This window comes from Colobus angolensis, unplaced genomic scaffold, assembly GCF_000951035.1.
Source record: "Colobus angolensis palliatus isolate OR3802 unplaced genomic scaffold, Cang.pa_1.0 Scaffold307, whole genome shotgun sequence".
Classification (NCBI taxonomy): Eukaryota; Metazoa; Chordata; class Mammalia; order Primates; family Cercopithecidae; genus Colobus; species Colobus angolensis.
The window spans coordinates 1,975,130-1,999,319 of record NW_012116344.1 but is presented as its reverse complement, the minus strand read 5'-3'; positions in this window follow the sequence as shown (position 1 = coordinate 1,999,319).

The window sequence follows — 24,190 nt, the reverse complement described above, 5'->3', positions numbered from 1 at the left end:
CTTTTCAAAGGATTCCATCCTAAACCTCTTAGCTCTTGGATCAAAAAGGACTAGGTATCCATGAATCTCCTTAGATCACAACATAAAGAAGCAGTTTTAAATGGATGTATAAACACCTCCAAGTGATACACTCCCTTGAAGATGTGCAGAAAAGGTGGAGAAACATGTAGTTTTCTTTTCTTTTCTTTTCTTTTTTTTTTTCTAGACAGGGCTTACTATACACACTTTCAGCAGCTCCTTAAAAGCCTGGCTTGTAAGGAACTTGCATTGGGGAGTTAACAAGCAAAAAGAAAAGAACAAAAACCTGTCTGGCAGCCAGAGTCAGAACTTGGGACTTTACGAACCTTCTATGTGGCCTGCCTCGGTAATAAATCCAGGTCTACTTATTCTTCCTGGAAGGAGTTTGGCCATGCAGTGACTGCCATACCTTCTACACCTGTCACTCAAGGGATTATCTCCTTGACAACTTAACCCTCAGAGTTAATGGGAATTTGAATTCTTAAATAACCCCAGATCAATAAAAGTAAACAATTGGATGTACCATGGGCCCACTTCCAATAGCTGTTGCCCTAGTATTAGGGGGTGCTGCCTGAACATGAGTACAAACATGTGCCACAGATTTTTCCCCCAGCCAAGTGCAGAGACACTGGGAGACAAACGCCCACCCTAAGCTTCAAAATGAAGATAGAAGTAACTGAAACTCACATTCAACACCCCAACTGTTTTAGCTACAATAGAGAGACTGGCATCTACCTCATTAATCTAAGGGTAGTTACAGAATGTGGCACATGCTAAGTTCCAGGGGGTCACAAAAACAGACAGCAGTCTAGACAAAGATTTGAGAAGCACCATAAAATCTCTGGCTGGATGAATTGGTGATTCTTCCCCTACACAGGCCAGTCTGACGGAACTAGGGTAGGTAGTTGTCTTATCTAATGTGCAGAAACCAACAGAAGGAGTCAAGGGAAAATGAAGAAAGAGGGCAAAATATTCCAAATAAAAGAACAAGTAAGTCTTCAAAAGTGTACCCAAGTAAACTGCGTACATGTGATTTACTCAACAGGAAATTCAAAATGATGTTTATAAAAATGCTTACCAACATTAGGAGAGCAAGGCAAGAACAAACTGAGAATTTCAATAGTTAAAAAGTATGAAGAAGTACTAAATAGAAATCACAGAGCTGAAGAGTACTATAATTGAGTTGAAAAATTAATAGAGGGAATTCAAGAGAATCCTGTCTAGATTAAGAAGAGGAAAGGATAAATGAGCTCAAAGACTTGTTTCTGAAAATCATGTGACAAAGAGCAAAAAGAAAAGCACAATAAGAAAATTGAGGTTTAAGAAACATATGGAATGTAATCAAACATTACAACACATACAATACTGATGTTCTAGAAGGAGAAGCAACAAAGAAAAAAAAACAGAAAACGCTGAAAATATAATAGTAGAAAACTTCCTAAACCTGAAAAAGGAAGCAAAAATTCAGATACAGGAAGCTCAAAGGAGACCAAGTAAGATGAATATAAAGAAACCCACACAAAGAAATATCATAATCAAATTGTCTGTTAAAGACAGAGTTTTGAAACCAGCAAGACTAAAGTGAGTTGTTACATTGAAAGGAACCACCATGAGACTGTCAGTGGATTTGTTTCAGTAGAAACCACAGGTCAGAATGAAGTGGATGATATACTCAAAATCCTGAAAAAAAATTATGAACCAAGAATGTTATACCTAACAACCCTGTCTTTCAGAAATAAATGGCGATAAAGACCTTTAGATAAACAAAATCTGACTTTATCACCAAATTTAACATTATAAGAAATGTTAATGGGGTTTCTTTAAGCTGAAGGAAAAAGACACTAATTAGTAACATAAAATTTATAAAAGTATAAATATAACTAATAAAATATGTACATTGTCAAATCCAGAATTGTAATGGTTGCATGTAAATAATTTAAACTTCTAGTATAAAGGTTAACAGACAAAACTATTAAAGACAAAAGTTACAACAATTTGTTAGATATACAATTTTTAAAAGCTAATTGTAACATCAAAAACACATAATGTGAGAGGAGGGTTAGTAAAAAAGTCTGGAGTTTATGTATGTAATCAAAGTTAAGATATTATCAGCTCAGTATAGCCAGTTACAATTCTAGAATATTTAATGTAAGCCTCAGGGTAGCCACAAATCAAAATCCTGTAACATACACACAAATGATAAAAAGATTCAAAGCATGTCATTACAGAAAGCCATCAAACCACAAAAGAAGAAAGAAGAAAGGAATAGAGAAAGAAATAAAGGATCTACAAAATAACCAGAATATAACATAAAAATGACACTAGTAAGTCCTTTCCTATCAATAATTACTTTAAATACAAATGGATTAAATTCTTCAATAAAGCAGCATAGAATAGCTGAATAAATTTTAGAAAAAGATCCAACTGTATACTGCCAACATATGACTTACTTCACCTGTAAGGACATTCATAGTTTAAAAGTGAAGGGATGGAAAAGATATATCATGCCAATAGAAACAAAAAGAAAGCAGGAGTAGTTATACTTATTTCAGACAAAATAGACTTTAGGTCAAAAATTGTAAAAAGAGGCAAAGATAATCATTATAGAGTGATAAAGTGGTGCAACAATTAAGAGGATGTGATAATCAGAAACATATATCCACCTAATATCAGAGCACCTAAATATATAAAACAAATATTAAGAGACTTGAAGAGAGACATAAACTGCCACACAGTAATAATGGGAGATTTCAATAAGCCACTTTCAACATTGAACAGATCATCCATGCAATACAATACATAGCATTAGACATGTCATTGAGATAGAAAGTCAACAAATAACATTGGACTTAAATGGATTGTTGAACGTTTCAACCTAACAAATACCTACAGAATATTCTGCCTAACAACTACAGACTATACATTCTTCTCATCAGCACATGGAACATTCTCCAAGACCGACCATTCGATATGTCACAAAGAAGTCTCAATAAATTATTTAATAATAAAAATCATATTATTTTTCACAGACTGCAACAGAATAAAAGTAGAAATCAATAACAAGAGGAACACTGTAAATTATACAAATGCATGGAAATTAAACAACACACTCCTCAACAATATTTGGGTCAATGACAAAATTTGGATGAAATTTTTATTGTTTAGAAAATGGATAAAAATGGAAACACAACATATTAAATCCTCTGTGATATAGCAAAAACAGTCTGAGAGGGAAGTTTATAGTGTTAAATGCCTACATCAAAAATATGGAAAGATTACACATTAATAATCTAATGTTACACTTCAAGTAACTAGGAAAACAAGAACCAAACCAAATTCAAAGCTAATAGAAGAATAGAAACAACAATGATCAGATCAGAACTAAATGAAGTAGAAAAAAAATACAAATGATCAACAAAAGAAAAGTTGGTTATTTAAAAAGATAAAGAAAATTGATAAACTGCTAGCTAGACAGACCAAGAAAAGAAGAGAGAAGATTCAAATGAACATAGAAATGAAAAAGGAGACATTGCAACTGATATTATAGATATACAAAGATCATTATGGACTCCTGTTAACAACTATGTTCTCACAAGTAGAAAACCTAGAGAAAATTGGTGAATTTCTGGAAACATACAATCTCCCAAGAGTGAAGAAGTTACAGAAATTCTGAATAGACCAATAAAAAGTAGTGCGATTGCATCAGTAATACAAAATACCACCACAGCAACAACAAAAAAAGTCCAGAACTAGATGGATTCACAGATGAATTATATCAAACACACAGAGAAGAACTTGTACCAATCCTCCTGAAACTGCTCCAAAAAATCAAGGAGGAGGTAATTCTTCCTAACTCATGCTATAAAGCCAATATCACTCTTATGCCAAACCCAGACAAGAATGTAATGCAAAAATAAAACTAATAAAGACCAATATCTGATGAACATAGATGCAAAAATCCTCAACAAAAAAACTATCAAATCTAATACAACAGCACATCATAGTCAAGTGGGTTTCATTCAAGGGATGCAAGAATGATTCAACATATGCAAATCAATAAATGTGATTTATCACATAAACAGAATTAGGGACAAAAACCATATAAGCATCTCAATAGATACAGAAAAAGCATTTAATAACATTTAGCATCTCTTTATGATAAAAACCCTCAACACACTGGGTGAAGAAGGAATATACCTCAAAATAATAAAGGCCATATACAACAAACTCACAGACAACATTATAGTTAATGGGGAAAATTTGAAAGCATTTCTGCTGAAAACTGAAACAAGGCAAGGATGCCCATTTCCACTATCTTAGAAATTAAAATAATTTCTCAATAGCATAAAAAAATTTAAAAGTCAACTAAACAAAGAAAGTAAGAGATCTGTATACTAAAATCTATAAAATATTGATGAAAGAAATTGAAGATACAGATAAATGGAAAGATATCCCATATTCATGGATTGGAAAAATTAGTGTTGTCAAAATGTCTATCCTACACAAAGTGATCTATAGACTTAATACAATGCCTATCACAATTTCAATTTTATTCCTCATGGAAATACGAAAAAAAAAAAAAACTAAAATTTCACAAAAGATCCCAAGTAGCCAAAAGAATCTTAAACAAAAGGAACAAAGCTGGAGGCATCATATTATCAGATTTCAAAATATATTACATGGCTATAGTACTCAAAATAGCAGGATACGGGAAAAAAACAGACACCTTAACCAATGGAACAGGAGAGAGAGCTCAGAAATACACCCACATCTATAGTTAACTTAAATTATTTTCAATAAAGTTGCCAAGATCACATTTTGGAAAGGATTGATGTTGTGAAAAGTAGATATCCACACACAGAAGCATGAAAATAGACCCTTATCTAATTTTTTTATACAAGAATGAAATTAGTGGATTAAAAACTTAAACCTAAGGCCTGAAATTATAAAACTACTGGAATAAAATGTAGGAGAAGAGCTTCATAACATTGGTCCAGGGAGAAATTTCTTGAATATGAGCCCTACAACACAGGCAATGAAAGTAATAATAGACACATGAGATTTCCTCAAACTAATATATGTGGAATCTTAAAAAGTTTAACTCATGGAAGTAGGGAGTAGAATGGTGGTTTCCAGGGACAAGATACTAGGAGGTGGGCTGGGAAAGGGGAGACATTAGTCAATGAGTACAAGGTTACAGTTGGGAGAATATTTGGAGTGATATATATTTTAATTTACCTGATTTGATCATTGTACAATGTGTACATGTATCATAGTATCATATTATATCCCACAAACATATACAATTATTATTTGTCAATTAAAAATAAAATAAAACTTAGAAACTATAATAGCGTGTAAATTTCCAATTGTCTCACGGATGCCATTTTTTAGCAGTTTGCTTGAGTCAGTATGCTTGAATCAGTATTCAAATAAGCCACACATTACAAGTAGTTAATATATCTCTTAAGTGTCTCTTTAAACTTTAGGTTTTCTCCATCTGTCCTCATTCCCCTTGCAATGTATTTGTTAAAGGAACTGGATCATGCATCCTGTAAAGCTTTCCACAAGCTGAATTTTGGTTGTTGTTGAACGTTTATTGTTCAACACATAATGTACATATCATTCTGTCTTTCATTGCTTTACTAAATTGAATTGGGAGACTTTATCTGTGATTCAAAGTTGATTAAAGTTGGAGTAAGACTTATTTATACAAAGATTTGTAAATTGCATCAGATATGTGGTTTTTGCTTGCTACTTTTTGTAATGGAAACAGTACTTAATGATCAGTGCTTGTAAGTATTAATTCATTAGGGTTTGCAAAAAGATGATGTTCTAATTCTATTATTTCTTCTTCATTTATTAGCTGGAATACTTTTATAAAGAGAAAATTTGCCTTATCTTCGTTTTGGTGTTTTAGGTGTATGAAAAAATGTGATTAAATGTTTACTTCTTTTCTTTTTTCAAAATTTCCAATGGTGACGAAAGCATTTTTTCTTTTAGCACCATATTGTACTCAAATATGTATATATGTACTCAAATATATATAGTCATACTCAAATATGTATAAACAAAACATATGTATAGTTGTATACATATTTTTGTGTTTAAATTCATTGCAGAAATCAATTTTAGCGATGCTCAAATTACACCGTTCTTGGCCAATGAAAACTTACTTGAATTGACTTCAAATTTGTTTAGACTTGATTCTAGTAATCTTTGATAGAGTTTTTCTCATTCCATGTAATAAGATATTCCAAAATGATCTTCTATATTTCCTGTTCCATACTTGGAATTTGTCATTCTGAAGAGCCATTTGGTGAAAAATGGCATTTCAAGATTACAATCTGTGAGCTATGGCGGCTCTCTGCTACCAGTTTATCATGTAGTATTTCCAAGGCATTTTCAGAGAACAAAGATAGAAAACACACACACACACACACACACACACACACAGACTCCCAGTAGTCTAGCAGGGATGATCAATTTAGAATATTATATGATAATTAATTTGCTGGATTCCAAAATACACATACCCTACAGTCTCAAAAACAAATAACAGATAAATACATGACAGCACTATCACCAACATTTTTACTATAACACATTTGACTTTTTTGTTATAGTTTCTTCATTGAAAGTATATAATTGGGAATTTAGCATCAAATGACTGGGATTTTAGAGTCAGTTGTATATCACCAACATTTTTACTATAAAACATTGGACTTTTTGTTATAGTTTCTTCATTGAAAGTATATAATTGGGAATTTAGCATCAAATGACTGGGGTTTTAGAGTCAGTTGTAATAGTTGCACTCTGAATATGCTACCAAATAGGAAAACACTTAGTCTCATTTTTCCATATAACCTTTCAATTCCTTAAGGATCTGATTCTAAAATCAAATGTATAAAACAAAGAATATTCAAAGATGTCTAGTTTCTATCTGTGTGTCTCCTATAATATTTCCATTTTCTCCCTCAGCTGTGGTTAAGCACAAGGGCGCACACACACACACACATGCACACAAATACACACACACAATTTTCTATTCTTATTTTCCTTAGGTAAATGACAGCACCCTATACATACTTTTTATCCTCTTTATTTTCAGAAAACAAGACATTCCAGAAAACTCTCCAAATGTACATATAGAGATAGTTCTTATAACTTTTAAAAACTATCTGGTACTCCATTATGGGTACTGCCTTTTAGGCATCTAGTCTCCTACTAATGGCTACCTGGGTTACTTCTAGTCTATTGATATTTCAAATATTCAGGCAAAGAATGCCTAGAGCATATGACCTTTTAATATTTTTGCTTGTGTATTTTCAGCATCAATTCCTAGAAGAGAAACTGTTGGGTCAAAAGGTAAATGAATATGTAATTTTTCTTGAAATTACCCTCTATGCCTACACAGGCCTTTATTAATCTGCATTCTCACCAGAGATACATGAGAATGCCTGAATTTCTCCCCACAGCTTTGACAGCAGAACATGTTGTCAAACATTTCTTTTGTTGCCAATTTCACAGGTGAGAAATAGTATCTTATTTCAGTTTTACCTTTCATCCCTCTTATTGTGAGTGAATGTGAGCATATTTTCAAAGGATTATGAGTCATATGTGTTATGATTCAAATTTTCTATGAATTTTATATTTGCATTCTTAGGAATTTTATGTTAATATTCTTAGTCCGTTAGTCTTCAGAGATATTCTATTGTTTTCTCTATTTTTATGTCTTTTATATATTGGAAATATCACTTTTTTGATATCACTATTTTTCGATTTGTCATTTCTTTATACTTTACTTGGCTTTTCTTTTTCTGTAACCATGCAAAAGTTTTTAGTTTTGTGTAATCACATCCACCTATCTTTCCACTTATGGTCTCTAGATTTTGAGGGCTGGGAAACTTGTTTACAGTCTCTGATAATAAGAGAATACCTCTAAAGGTTCCTTTATTGATTTTTCAGCTTTTATTTTGCAATAATTATGGATGTGCAGAAAGTTGCAGAATTAGTTCAAAGAGGTCCATGTGCCTTTCACCCCATTTCCCCCAATGGTAATAGGTAGTTATATTACAATATCCACATAACGAATTCAGCATTAGCACACCTCATGCCATATTCAGATTTCACCCAATTTACAAGCACTTATTTGCACGCGTGTGTGTTTCAGTGCAATTTTATCACCTTTGGTAAATTCATTAACTGACACACAATCCAAACACAGATTTGTTTCATCACCTTAAATATCATGCACATGCCATCTCTTTATAGTCCCCTTTCTCTAACTGCTGATAACCACAAATCTTTTCTTCATCTCTACACTATTGCCATTTTAAGAATGTTATAGAATTTGAATCCTACAGTATATGATCTTTAAATATTGGGTTTTTCACTCACTACCTTTCCCCCTTGAGATCCACCCAAGTAGTTGTTTCAATATTTTGTCCCTGTTTTATTGCTGAGGAGTATTCCACTGCATAGATGTACCACAGATTAACTGCCCACCCTCTGAAGAGCATTTAGTTTGTTAGTAATGTTTGGCTATTACAATTAAAACTGCTATGAACATTCCTGTACAAGTTTTTGTGTGAACATATTTTGCATGACAGAAAAATGCCATAATAAAATTAAAATGGCACATTACACACTAGAGGAAAAAAAAAGAGTAACACTAATAAGACAAATTCTGGATTTTCCTAACACAAAGAAAATAATAGTTTCTTTTCACCAAGCTAAATGTCCAGAAGTGTGATTGCTAAGTCCTGGTTTAAGTTTATCTTTAGTTTTTAAAAAATCTATTGTTTTTCTATTGCTGTCATAACAACCTTAATGACTTAAACACCACAAATTTATTGCCTTATAGTTCTTATAGTTCCAGTGGTCAGCGGTCTAAAATGATCTCAATGGGTTAACATCAAGGTGTTGGCAGAGTTGTGCTCCTTTCTGGAGGCTCTAGGGGATAATCCACTTATTTCCTTTCTTCCAGTTTACAGAGGAGCTACATTCCTTGACTGTGGCTTCATTCCTCCATCTTCTAAGACATTAACATTACATTTCTCCAACTCTTCTTTTGTCATTGGTCTCTTTTTCTGCATATAACCAGGAAAAATTATTTGCTTTTCAGGACTCAATTGCTTAGATTGTGCCCACTCAGATGATCCAGGTTAATCTTCAAGGTCTTTGCCATTAATCACATCTATAAAGTCTCCTTTGCAGTCTAAAATAACAGTCACAGGTTCAGGCATCAGGGTGTCAACATCTTTGGGAATTTTTATCTGCCAACACAGCAAGTGCCAAACTATTTCCCAGAGTGGCCATACCTTATCCCCATCAGCAATGTATAATAGATCAAGTTTCTACATGTCCTCACGAGCATTTAGTATTGTCACTATTTTTTCCCGGGTTTTTAAAAATAGCTATTTGGGATATTTCATAATGATTTTAATTTGCATTTCCTTAATGACTAGCAAAGTTGAACATCTTTTTATGTGCTTATTTGCCATCCACGGCATATCTGATAATGTCTTGTGTTTATTTTCTAGTTAGATTTTTCACTTTTTTGTTAAGTTTTATGAGTCCTTTATATACTTTAAATATGAATTCTTCATTAGATATACAGTTTGCAATTCCTTGTCTCCATCCGTAGCTTATATTTTCATCCTACTTACAGGGTCTTTTGGAAACCAAAACCTTTAATTCTGATGAAGCACATTTTGTAGATATTTTTTCTCATGATCATGCTTTTGGTATCATGTTAAAGACACCTTCATTTTGCCATGTATCCTGAAGATTTTTCTACTGTTTCTTCTAAAAGATTTTTTGTTGTACATTTTATACTTAAATCTGTGATCCATTTTGATTTTATTTGTGAATATGGTGTGAGTTTAGGTTGAGGTTGTTTTGTTATTGTTGTTATTTTTGCCTAGAGATTCTAATTGTTCCAGTATCATTTGTTGAAAAAATATCTTTCCTCCATAAATTGTCAGCGTTCCTTTGTCAATCAGATAGGCATACTTGTGTAGAGCTATTTTTTTTTTTTTTTTTTTTTTTTGAGACAGAGTCTCACTCTGCTGCCCAGGCTGGAGTGCTATGGCCGGCTCTCAGCTCACTGCAAACTCCGCCTCCCGGGTTCACGCCATTCTCCTGCCTCAGCCTCCCGAGTAGCTGGGACTACAGGCGACTGCCACCTCGCCCGGCTAATTTTTTGTATTTTTTAGTAAAGACGGGGTTTCACCGTGTTAGCCAGGATGGTCTCGATTTCCTGACCTCGTGATCCGCCCGTCTCGGCCTCCCAAAGTGCTGGGATTACAGGCTTGAGCCACCGCGCCCGGCAGAGCTATTTTTTTAATACCTATTCTGTTCTATTAATCTATGTCTCCCTTTGCCAATACCTCATTGTCTTGGTTTCAGTAGTTTTATGGTAAATATTAAAATAAAGTAGACTGATTTCTCCCATTTTATTCTTCTTTTTCAAAAGGAGCAATGAGGGAATTCTAGCCTAATTAGACATTAAAATATGCCCCAAAAACTTCTATGGTTTAAACAGTGAAGCATTGACAGATGGACAAATGAAATATAATAAAAAATATGTAAGTAGACCTAATTGCATGTGGAAATTTAGCATACAATACAGGAAAGCTCTCAATAAGGAAGAGGTGGGTATTTAATTTAGCAGTGTTGGTACAGCTGGAAGAAGATACAATTGAGTCATTCCCTATAATATACATCAGGTTTTAAAAAGAATCCTCAAATTTATATAAAATCATACAATTACCAGAAAAAAAAATGGATGAAACCTTCATAATCTGTGAGTTGGGAAATTTTTTTTTTTTTGAGATGGAGTCTCGCTCTGCCTGCCCAGGCTGGAGTTCAGTGGCCGGATCTCAGCTCACTGCAAGCTCCCGCCTCCCAGGTTCACGCCTGAGTAGCTGGGACTCCAGGAGCCCAGCACCATGCCCAGCTAATTTTTTTGTGTTTTTAGTAGAGACGGGGTTTCACCGTGTTAGCTAAGATGGTCTCGATCTCCTGACCTCGTGATCCGCCCACCTCGGCCTCCCAAAGTGCTGGGATTACAGGCGTGAGCCACCGCGCCCGGCCAGAAATTTTTATAATTTATTACTAAAAATCCAGAAGCAGCAAAGAAGGAATAAATATAAATTTATTACATTTAGAAAATAGTTTGTGTGACAGAAAAATGCCACATGAAAGTTAAAAGGGCACATTACATATTAGAGGGAAAAAGAGAGTAACACTAATAAGACAAACAAATTATGGATTTTCCTAATATAAAGAGAGCTTTCAAAAATAGAAAAGATAAAAGCCAACACTTTTTCTAGAAATGGAGGCTAAAAAGAAATGCAAATCACTTGTAATCATATGAAAAGATGTTCAAACTTGTTTATACACTAAGAAATGTAAATAACAATTATATTGAGATACTATTTTTTACCCATCAAAAAGACAAGAAGTCTGGTTGACCAATACATTATATAATGAAACTCTGAGGAAGCAGGCATTCTCATACATTGCTGATGGGAATGCAAAGGATGAAATCTCTTTGGACAGGAATTTGGCAATACCTAGAAAAATTACATATGCACATTTATCCCTGGACCCAGAAATTCAACTTCTAGAATCTCTCCAGAAAATACACCTTACAGTCGCCACACATTTCTCAAATTATCTTTTAAGCTCATTACTTCAACATCTTCATAGTTTAAAGACTCGATCCTGTTATTAAATGACCAAAGAAAAAAGCAAATATACTCTCATATCACAATTTAGCTTTTTAAAAATATGTTGATACACTCCTTTCATGTCATTTGTACTTTAAAATAAGATAAATATCACTCCTATGGGCACAGGTATTGTACCTCTTAACACTGTCTTCCCCACTAAGACACACACACACATATTTTGAAAATTCTTAGCCTGTACATATAGTCTATATGTGTACATATACATATAGAATATATCATCATGGGGCAAGAAAAGGCATGGCCTGGGCTAAATATCAAAGAAAAGTACTAAAACCAGTGAGATGAGGACTGTGGAGATAATTCAGTCATAGAGTGATTGAACAGCATTCACACAGCCTTTCTGAAGTGGAGAGCCAAGAAAATCCACCCTCTTCTTTCAGGAAAAGAGGATACTTTTGGTATGTATTAATGAACTTGGCTATTGAACAAACCAAGAATAATTATGTCTTACTTTGACCGGTTCTTTATTGTCCTAAACTTTTGGTTAGGACATAGAACGTTAATACTAGGAAAGGTTATAGAAACTATCTCCCTGTTGTACAGATAAGCAAACTGAGCACAGCCTAACTGGGATTGGGCAAGTGAGCCATGTAGGGCACAATATTTGATGGGGCACTTGCTGCTAGGACCATGTACATGCAGGGCCAGCCTGGAGGGTGAATATGTACCTCCAGGAGTTCTGTTCTCTGAGTACCCTAGGCACCTCGACTTAGTGTGAGCTCTGAAGCTGATGCCCGGGAAGACAAAATGGTTGGTAAGCTCACGTTGCTACTTGGGACAGAGGTAGGACTAATACCGGTTCTCTAATTGGAGTCTAGAATCTTCCCCCTACAATAGGCTTCCTCCACCTTTGCCATTGCTCCATAGAAATACCCTCAAGGCACAGTGGTCAGCCCCTTTGGCTGGATAAGACTGTGGACCCATTTTGGTCATGGCATCATGACCACAAGAGCTCAGTTAGACTTCATCTGCAGCAAGGTTATCACACCATTCAAGTAGCGGGAAATGTTTATAAGTTGAATGAACAGGTAAACAAGGGAAATGGTTTTCTTCATATTGAAGGTCAAGAAACAATTTTAAAGTGTTAATTAAAATTTTATAAATAGAGCCATTATAAGCAAACAGTGACTTCACTAATTTACAAACCATTCCTCTCATTGATTGAAACACAAAGAAAACCTCCAAGGAATAAAATAGTTTAACTTTTTAAGACAACATTGGCTATAGATTTAAAAGAAATAGTTTTGCATTTCAAGAATGTGCCAAAACTTGGGGTTTTTCAATAAACAAATAGATCTTGTAATCCTCAATTATCCTAGATAAATTAAAACTTATATTAGCACAAAATAATTTGTACTTGAATGTTTGTAGCATCTTTATTTCTAAACACAGAATACCTTAAAGTAACCAAAATGACCTTTAAGGGGTGAATAGATATACTATGGTATGTTAATACTACACAGAAATCAAAAGGAATGAACCTTAGATATACACAACAATCTAGATGGATCTCAAATGCTTTATGCTGAGTGAAAGATGACTGACCCAAAAGATGACATTATAGAAAAGGCAAAATTATAGGAGGAGAAAATAAATCAGTGGAGATTGGAGGAGGGGTTGACCTCAAAGAGGCATGGGAATATTTTTGAGGCGATAAAACTGTCTTAAATTTGTTTGTGGAGGAGGTTACAGGACTGGATGTATTTGTCAAAAATCAAAGAATTGTATAGTATTAAGAATAAATTTATTATAAACCACATTATGATAGTTGTTTTTAAGTATAACTGGATTCTTTGTAATATTATACTATATATTTCATTGCATGCATATTAAAAAATTAATCTTAGAAATGATCAATGTGCTTCACCAGGTTGTCACAGGAGTCCCTGAGGAAAAAAATTAAGAACCTCTGGAGGATGTCATATTATTCTTGGCCTCTGCCTTTAGTGAATCTGAGCTCCAATCCTGTCAACCCCAAGTGTCAACCAAATACTCAGCTCACCTCTCAGCTGCTTCTCAAGGATTCAGAGACAGAGGACAAGATCTCAGTGTATGTGTGTGTGTGTGCATGTGTGTGTGTGTGTTTGTGTGTGATGGAAGAAGGTCTCTTTAATCCTTGTCTCATCCCTGGCTCAGCATTACATTCCATCCCTTCATCCGTTGTGCTTGCATAACTCTCCCCTCCAGCTGGCTCCCTCCGGATCCTGGGAAGATGTCTGTAGGCAGAGCATTCCATTCTACATTTTGTGCTCCTATTTTCTCCCAGTGACTTGTTCTAGCAATCTTCAGTATCCTGTTAGCTCTTTGATGTGATTAAAACAAAGTTTTCTGTATTTTTACAGCATTTTTAGTTGTTGTTAGTGAGAAAATTGGTTGAAAACACCCAGCCTACCATTGCATAACCATGTTTTAATGATATTTGAACTATTTGGTATTTGGTTCTTTAAGTATTGCATATTTTTAAAAATATTACATTGACTCATTCTAAAAACAAGGTTGTGTCATTCTTACTTTTAAATGAATGGATACCAATGATAGGGAATGTGACTGATTATATCTCCTAATTTTGTTAACTGGGTCTATGTATGCATTCAACTTTGTTTCTATCCACTAGATACCATCATGATTCAAAATCAAAACTGTTTAATAAATCATGGTTGTAAGTTTAAAATTGGGCTTTTATTTAACAATTATTTCATTGCTGATTTTGAATTCTATTCATCTATGAGGCTCTTAATTACAATTTCTGCCCAATTAGGAATGAATTAAGGATAATCCTATGCCTCACAGGACTTTTTACAAGATACAAAAATATGGTTTCTTATGATACAGTGAGGTTGTGAGTTTAAAGGTAGATCCTTTATTCAAGTGTTTCTAAGACTATTAGCATCATGACAATGAAGATTTAAATACAGAGCAAAGTTTTCAAACCTACAATATGTTGAGAATAAACTGAAATTAAGGATGTTAGGAAAAAGGAAACCAAGCCAAGAATCAGTGAGGAACCCTGGGGAGGCAGATTTTCAGTCACACTTTGAAGACCTTTCTAGCAGCCACAGTTGTCCAACAATAAAATTGAGTCTGCTGCATGTGACTCTGAGCTCTTCACCACAAAAGGGCTCTCTCACGGCTGCACAGCCACTTTCTAGAGCAGTTTGAATCGTGGGTGATTCAGTACCACATGACACACGGGATTCCTGTCCTGGGAGGCCTTTCTGACTCTAAGAATCCATGAATCTCTAATCCTAAAAAGAGTGACTTTTTTTTGTCTTATCTAAAGTAATCTAATCAGATATTAAATACTATTAGACTTTATCACCTTTAAGGTGAAGAAGATTGAGTTAAGTGTACTGCTCAGTTTTTGGTATTATTTATGCTGGCCTATGCAAAGCTGTCCTCTTTTTAAATTAATTTAATTATTTATTCATTTCTTCTTATTTCCACATTCTGTTCCCAAATCCTTCTCCTATATTAGGCAAATTGTGTGTGTGTGTGTGTGTGTGTGTGTGTGTATGTGTGTATTTACATATATTTTTTAATTATATATCCTCTTTGTATGAAAAACTGTGTCCTTGCAAAGTAAGCATTTCTCTTGCAAAAATGTATACTGTTGTTTTACATGTATGCATTTTCAGTTTATACTAACATTGTGCAACATATTTCATTCTGTTACGGGTTTTTGTTTTTTTTTTTTTTTTCATCCTTCAGCACTTACCTTCCATTTGTTTTTACTACATTTGGTTTATTCTTTCCAGTTGTGGCACAGACCTTTATGGTATGAATTGTATCACATTTGACCTACTCAGCTTCCACCTCCACAAGTAAAATAAAAACTTTTATCTATGTCCACTTATGGACTCTTAAGTAATGGCGTTGCCATTTTGCATGCATATTAGTCAAAGTTCTCCCAAAAACAGAGCCAATAAGGTATGTCTGTGTGTGTGTGTGTGTGTGTGTGTGTGTGTGTGTGTGTGTGTGTGTGTGTGTATAAAGACAGAGAGAGAGAGAAAGAGAGATGGAGAAAGAGGAATTTATTATAAGCGGTTGGCTCACATGATTATGGAAGCTGGTAAGTCCCAAGATCTTCAGGGTGAGTCAGCAAGCTGGAGACCCAGCAGAGCTGAGAATTGGAGGAGCCAATGGTGTAATTTTGATGTGAGGCCTGGCAGGCTCAGGACCCAGGAAGAGCTGATGTTTCAGTTCCAGTCCAAATTTAGGAATAAACTGATGTCCCAGGTTGAAGGCTGTCAGACAAGAAGGATGCTGTCTTGCTAGGGTGAGAGTTGGCCTTTCTGTTCTACTTAGACCCAAAACTAATTGGATGAGGCCCACCCATACTATGGGTAACAATTTAAATGTTAATCTCATCTAAAAATGCCCTCACAGAACCACCCCCACCAATGTTTGACCAAATGTTTGACCAATGTTTGGCACCCCATGGCCCAGTCAAGTCAACACATAAGATTAACCATTGGACAGCACATCAAACCAGGAGTTTAAATGCTGAATCATGAAGCACGTATGTACTTAACTTGATCAGGAACTGTCAGTTGACTCTCTTGATTGGTAGGCCTTGTCCTACTCCCACTCATTGTGCATCAGATTCTTACTCTCAGAATTCTTAATCCCTGCTAACACTTGGCATCATCTGACTTTTTAACTTTGCCAGCCTACAAGGTTTAAAATGCTATCTCATTATTGTTTCAATTTGCATTTTTCATATTACTAATGAGTTTGAACAGCTTGTCATATGCATACTATCTCACTTCCTCTTCTATAATTGTTGTTTTAATATGTTTAAATCTCTAATGTGTCTAAACTTATCACCCCTTTTCATTCAGTATTTATTTGTATTTTCCAATTTTCCTTGTTCAGTCTTGCCTGAGGTCTATTTTGTTAATCTTTTCAAAGAAAAAATGTTGGGTTTTGTTAATCTTCTGTGTTGCTTTTGTGTTTTATATCCAAGTTTTCTTCATTTAATATTTATCTTTCTTTACCTTCCTTGAGAAGAAAGATGAGGACTTATTCTACACAGGCTCCTCCTAAAAGCACAGCAGAAGAGCCTCACACATAGCAGGTCACAATACAAGTTCATCAAATGACTGAATGCATGAGAAAACACATTATTGCTGAAGTATAGAGATTTATCTCATTTTTTAAAATGAGTTTTCTCAATTTAAAAAATGAGTTGGATATGGCTAAAGGAGAGAAATGGGACAAGCTGAGGAGATGAACAGTGAATATTTAACCTGCCTCTCTACTAAAGTTTGATTACTTTCACTGAATGCAAACATGCTTAGGAATGTGGGGCATTAGAATGGAAATTCTCTGTTCCAAAAATAATACCAAAGGATCAGCATACAGAGTTTAAAAGCAGAGTTATGGAGACTCTGGCTCCTAGAAATAGAATCACCAGTAATACTGAGGAGAGTTCTGTGGAGTTGACTTACTAAATGAGTATCAGATATAGTTTACATTGCACAAATCATGAAGATTATAACCTAGATTAATAGAATTCTAGAAAAAAACTATAGCAGAAATTAAAAATAAGCTTACTTATGCAGTAAAAATGCCTAGGTAAGTGGATATGAAATATTAGCCAACAGGTGTGACAATATCTCCTCTCATTGAGCGAATAATGGAGGAGGTTGGTTGGGGGGAGATTGCTGGCAGCCATATTTTTTACATGGTGAGAGAAACGACTTTCCTAAGGAACACAAAGTCAAAACGTAAGTCATTTTCCAGCAAAATACCACAAAAGAAAGTCAACACACCAAAGAATACGAAAGTTGATATCATGTATGAGGAGAAAGTTCTGGCAAAGTTTCTTGTGACAAGAAGCTTTCAACAACAACAAAAAACAACTTGAAGCACCTCATAAAGTTTTATCAAAATAATGAGGATACTTAGTAACTAAGGTTTCTCAATTACAACATAAATTACATATTATACTTTACAAAAGGGTTTATGGGATTTGTGATATTAAAATTATATATTTAGATAACATATTTTGTCCAAGCAAAGAAAAAAATATGCTAAAACTCACACAAAGTTTTTTCATCTGAGAAATATAACAATCAATCTATTGCTTTCAGCTCTCAAGAGATTACCCATATTACTAAAAACTATTTGTATGTGGCCACTTCATATAAGATTTGAAAGAGAATACTCAATTTAACAAATTTGAAAGAACAGCTTTTTTATTGCTTTTTAAAAAATTCACTCATCTGGAATTGCCATTTTTCCAAGAAAAGTCTATATCCTATATCATTTTAAGGCAATGGCTTTTTCCTAAAAGTAATTGGAAGAAATTTCTAGCCCCATATTTACATCATACAAATTTGAATTACTTCAACAAAAAACAATGTATTGTGTGATTCATTAAATTCAAAACACTCAGAGTATCAACAGTTAAAATGTCAAAGCCTTGCCCTGTCTGGACATCTCAACACTCTCCATACATATTTGAACTTTCAAAATAGATGTAATGACTATAGGAACAAATAAAGTCATTCTCATAATTAGGATGTTATTTTTTATATATCAAAATAATTGTTTTCTCTTAAAAACAACTTTGGAATTCAAATCAAATTAGGAAAAACCTTGATAATTCATCCCAATTGCTGCAGTGATTTACCAATACTTTAAAAAACTAACTCATCCCTACTTATCTAAACAATGCATACAATTTATCATTTTTATTCTAAATTAATAGGATAGCACATCCCCTAAAGCTGTAATCTAGAGTGAAAATCGAAAGATAATTCAGTAAAAGATAAAGAATGGCAAAGTATTTTTCCTGTGAGGGTATAACATGACAAGGCATTAAAACCTTCTTGATTGTCCCGTATAACTAATGTTCATGGTTTCTTTTGAATAAGCATAGAAAGTGACCCTGTCAGTCTTAAAACTCAGGAAAGTTACATTTGTCTTATCTGAGTTCCTTTCTCAGGAAATCAAATCAGTTCTCCCAGATAGTATCAAGGAACTGAACCTTACCTGATCAACACATCTAGATAATGAGATGCCAGACCCCTCATTTATCATGCCTAAGTGACCACCTGCTTCCTGTTTACCAGTTTCTCTTTCTTACCCCTCTCTAACTCCTGTTTTCTCACACATAGTTACATTTGTCCCCTGCTATATAAAGCTTCCAATTTTAGCGGATCAGGGAGATGGATTTGAGACTGATTTCCCATCTCTTCAGCTGCAGCACTCAATTAAAGCCTTCTTCTCTGGCAATATTCCTTGTCTCAATGATTGGCTTTCCGTGCAGCAAGCAGCTGGAACTAGACTGAACCCCTACATTTTGATAACAGCATCAATTCCCAAAGAAGACGTCATTTTTCATCATGCCAATGAGTGTGAATGTCCATTTCAGACCTTCTCATCTGGAGGAAAAACTGCTAATACCTTACTTCAACCCTGACTCTTTTCTCACCTGTCACTGATAAAGTAGATCAAACCATATGCCTTTCCCCAGCATGCACACACACACACGTATGCTGATCACTGAAAAAGTGGCTGGGGCCACATTGAGGGTCAGTCCTGAGTTTTGCAGACACTAAATAATTAATCACAGAAAGTGAAACGTCTATGGCTTTAGCGTGAGGTGTTCTAATTGCCCATGCCCTCATCCTCAGAAAAACAAAAACAAAAAACCTTCTGATTGCTTTGACTTGGGCAGTGCTCTTTGAATCAGTAGGACCCAGGACACGTAGGAGGGCAAGAGAAGAAAGTGCTGTGTGGGTCCAGGCAATATGCTGAGTAGTTGCTATGGTTTGATTCGTGATTGACAGCTAGAAGGTTAGTGCTTTGGAAACAAGTATCCATTTTGTCAATAGCGATAAATCTCTTTCAAGTGACATGCATTTGAAATTGTGACTTTTAAATTTTTTATACGTATAAAGAGAAAAGACAAACACCCTTGTCACAGGTAGGTGGGAATAGGTCAAACAGTTAGACTAGGACTTTGTCCCACAGAGAAAGAACATTAGCATTTTTAATTTGTGATAGAGACAACTCTGGAGTTTCCCAAAGAATAGAATTGCTAAATATTCTTACCTTAAAAGAGCAATGCAAAATCAAGAAAGACCAAAAGAAGCCATATAAAGATACAATTGTCTTGAAACATCCATTTTTATAAATGAAAATATGGCACATTCTGTCATATTTGCACAGTTACTAGACTATGGAAAATGTGGAATGTGATTGAATTCCACCACATGGTTGTGTGGTCTGGGCTTCATATAAAACTGCCTATGCTGATGCTTGAAGAAGTCTCAAGCTCTTATAAGTGAAGCACAAGTCAGCCTACTAATCCATAATCAAGACCAAATAGTAAGCAGAAATCCCCACATTTGTGCCAGTATCATACAAATATGAAAATAAACATAACAGTAATAATAAGCTCAACATATTTCATTACACAGTTCAACTTGGCAACTCTCCTGGAAAACTGTTCAGCTTTGGTGAGTTGTATTTGAAAAGGGTACTTAGGAGTATATGTTGTCTTAAAAGAGTGAGGTTTCACTGTGAAGCTGACAAGGGCTGGTGCCCAGGACATTTGACCTCTTCTTCCACCACAGTGGTAAGACAAAGATTTAATGAAAATTTTATCCATAACATGTAAACATGGACAACATATTTAAAGTTATATTTTATCTATTGCTACTTTTTGTGATATCACATACTAAAAATGTTAGGGAGACTCACATTTATTTTGGTTTCTAGAGGTTTCTAGGGGTTCTGAGAAAGATGTAGTCTCTCAAAAGTGGTATGTCTAAGTTAGTGACCAGGGCCACCTCAAGAGTTAGGTACAGTTTATCTGATTCTTCACTAAGAAGCAGAGACCTTAAGAACAAAAAATGTTACCAAAAAATGAGTTATAGAACTGGAAATACCAAATAAGAGAAATGTTGGTTATTTAAATTTTGAGAAGAATTTTCTAAAATGAAAATACAGAGTGCCAGAAATACTGACTATAAAAATAGTGAGTGCCAGAAATCCCCATAACATAAATACTGAAAGATGGAAACACAGAATTGTTGATGTTAGAAGTGTTCTTGAAAAGTCCTTTCCACCTATAAGGACTTGTACACAGGTTAAATCTACAAAGTACTTGTGAGTCCTCAGCAATAATGTGAAATATCCTGGATGTTATTATCACGGAATCCAAAGAGCCTTGCTTCTTCTTAACCTTTTACTAAATCCTCTTTTTTATCACATCTCTTTGTGGTGATATCGACCACCTGGTATTTAGGACCAAAGCCTCTTTCAACAGAAGCTTTGCAATGTTTTCAAGAGCAGCTCAAAAGCTGAAATACTTGATGAAACACTCCCATTTCTTCATTCATTGACATGTCAGTCTTTCCGTGAGGCAATCTGGCTTCCATGAATAAAAAAGTGCATGAAACACAGAGTCTTAAAACATAATAATTACAATTAGTTTCTCCATTTGAAATAAACCATAACACAGGCTATGGAGAGTGGGAGTGACTAGTTTGAGATCTCATTGAAAACCTAGGTGGTCTGTCCTATTAGAAGCCAGAAGTAAAGGAGACCAGAAAAACAAGCATGGTCCAGACCCATAAGCATTGGAAATTTTATGCTACTTGAAAATTCTGTTCATTTGGTTTGTTTATTTCATTTTTGTGACTAAACTTAGCCTCCTTGAACAATCTTCTCAGTTCGTTTGTACCTTGGACTAGTATCTGGTAATTTGCTTTAATTGATAAAGTGCAAACAACATTTCAGTGTTGGCAAATATATCAATGGAACAGAATGGAGGTCTCAAAGAAAGACCCTCATAAATGTGAACAACTTATCTGGGACAAAGCATCAGGTGCAATTCCATGGATAAAAGATAGTTTTTCAATCAATGATGACTGAACAACTGGACATCACATGTACAAAAAATGAATTAAACATTAACTTGACATGCTTCACAGAAAATACTTCAAAATGGATCACCAACCTAATCGTAAAATCAAAACTAATAAACTCCTAAAAGGTAACACATTAATAGAAGAAAATTTAAAATGAACTTGGTTATGGTGATGACTTTTTTGATACAACACAAAAAGCATGATTCGTGAAAGAAATGGTAGATATACTGGGCTTCAGGAAAATTAAAAATTTCTGCTCTGTGAAAGGCAAGTTCAACAGAATGAGAAACAAGTTACAGACTGAGAGAAAATATTTGAAAAAGATATACCTGATATAAGACTTCCTTCCAAATAATACAAAGAACTTCTAAAACTCAACAATAAGACATTGAACAGCCTGATTAAAAATTGGGCAAAATCTATGAACAGACATGTCTCCAAAGATATAAATATGGCAAATAAGCATGAATGGTTGTTCAACATCATATGTCATTAGGAAATTGCAAATTAAAATATCAAGTTACAACTAAATACCAGCAAATACCAGCAGAATGGCCAAAATCTAAAACATGCGAAACACCAAATGCTGGGTGGATGTGAAACAACAGGAACTCTCATTCATTGATAATAGTAATACAAAATGACACAGCTACTTTGGAAGACAGTTTTGTGGTTTCTTAGAAGAAATTGGTGATTTAGGTTATCAGATTTGTGAGTTATTCATAGTCTTTTTTTTTTTTTTTTTTTTTTTTTTGAGACGGAGTCTTGCTCAGTCGCCCAGGCTGGAGTGTGGTGGCAGCGATCTCAGCTCACTGCAAGCTCCTCTGCCTCTCGGGTTCACGCCATTCTCCTGCCTCAGCCTCCAGAGTAGCTGGGACTACAGGCACCTGCCACTATGCCCGGCTAATTTTTTAGTAGAGACAGGGTTTTGCCGTGTTAGCCAGGATGGTCTCGATCTCCTTACCTCGTGATCCGCCCATCTTGGCCTCCCAAAGTGCTGGGATTACAGGCGTGAGCCACCGCGCCTGGCCCCATAGTCTTCTTTTATTGTCCTTTTAATGTCCACGGGATCTATAGTGGTGCCTCCTTTTTCATTTCTGATATTATAAATTTGTCTTCTTTTTTCTTAGCTTGGATAGAGACTTACTGATTTTATTGAGCTTTACAAAGAGCAAGCTTTTGGTTTCATTGGTTTTCTCTATTTCCTATTATCAATTTTATTGCTTTCTGCAGAAATTTTTATTGTTTCTATTGTCTTGCTTACTTTGGATTTAATTTGCTCTTCTTTTTCTAGTTTCCTGAGGTAGACACTGAAATGATTGATTTTAGCACTTTCTTCTTTTCTAATATATGCATTCAATGCTATAAGTGTCCCTCTATGTACTGCTTTTTGTGCATCCTACGAAGTTTGATAAGTTGTATTTGTATTTGATTTGGTTCAAACACTTTTTAAATACCCCTTGAGATTTCTTCTTTGAACAATGTATTTATAAGTGTGTTGTTTAATTTCTAATACTTTGGATATTTTTCTATCTTTCAGTTATGATTTCTATTTTAATTGTGTGGTAGTCTGAGGGCAGACATTGTATGATTCTATTCTTTTTATTCTTAAGATGTATCTTATGGTCTAGATTTCTGGCTACCTTGGAAAATGTTCCATGTGAGACAAATTTGTATTCTACTGTCAGATGAAATAGCCTTTAAATGTCCATCATATCCCACTGATCAGAGATTCTGTCTTCAGGATTCAACTGTTTCCTTACTGATTTTCTGACTATTGGATCTGTCCATTTGTGATAGACTGGTTTGGAAGTCTCCAACTATAACAGTGAATTCATCTATTTTTACTTGCAGTACTATCAGTTTTGCTTCATGAGTTTTAACATAATGTGCCATACATATTAAGGATCGCTATGTGTTCCTGGGAAATTGACCCCTTTATCATTATGCACTGCCCATCTTTATCCCTGACAAGTTTCCTTGCTCTGAGATCTGATCTCTCTGAAAGTAATATGGCTAATCACACTTTCTTATGATTACTGTTAGCTTGATATGTTTTTCATTCATCCCTTTGCTTTTAATCTATGTGTCTCTACATTGATGATGGAAATGCAAAATGGTAATATAAAATGGGAATGCAAAAATATACCATGCTATCACACACTAATCACAAGTGAGTTTCTTGTTGGCAACCTATACGTGGTTCTTATTTTTGATCCACTCTGCTAGCAATCTGTATCTTTTAACTGCAGGTACTTTAACCATTGATGTTTAAAGTGATTAATAATATAAGTAGATTAGTATCTACCACATTTGTTACTGTTTTCTATTTGTTGCCTTTACTTTACATTCCTATTTTGTCTTCTGTATTGTTTGGCCTGCTGTGGTTTAATTCAACACTTTGTATAATTCCATTTTATTTCATTTTCTTAGCATACCAATTATACATTTATTTGTTAGTGGTTGTCCCAGAGTTTGAAATATACATTTACAACTAATTCAATTTCACTTTCAAATAACACC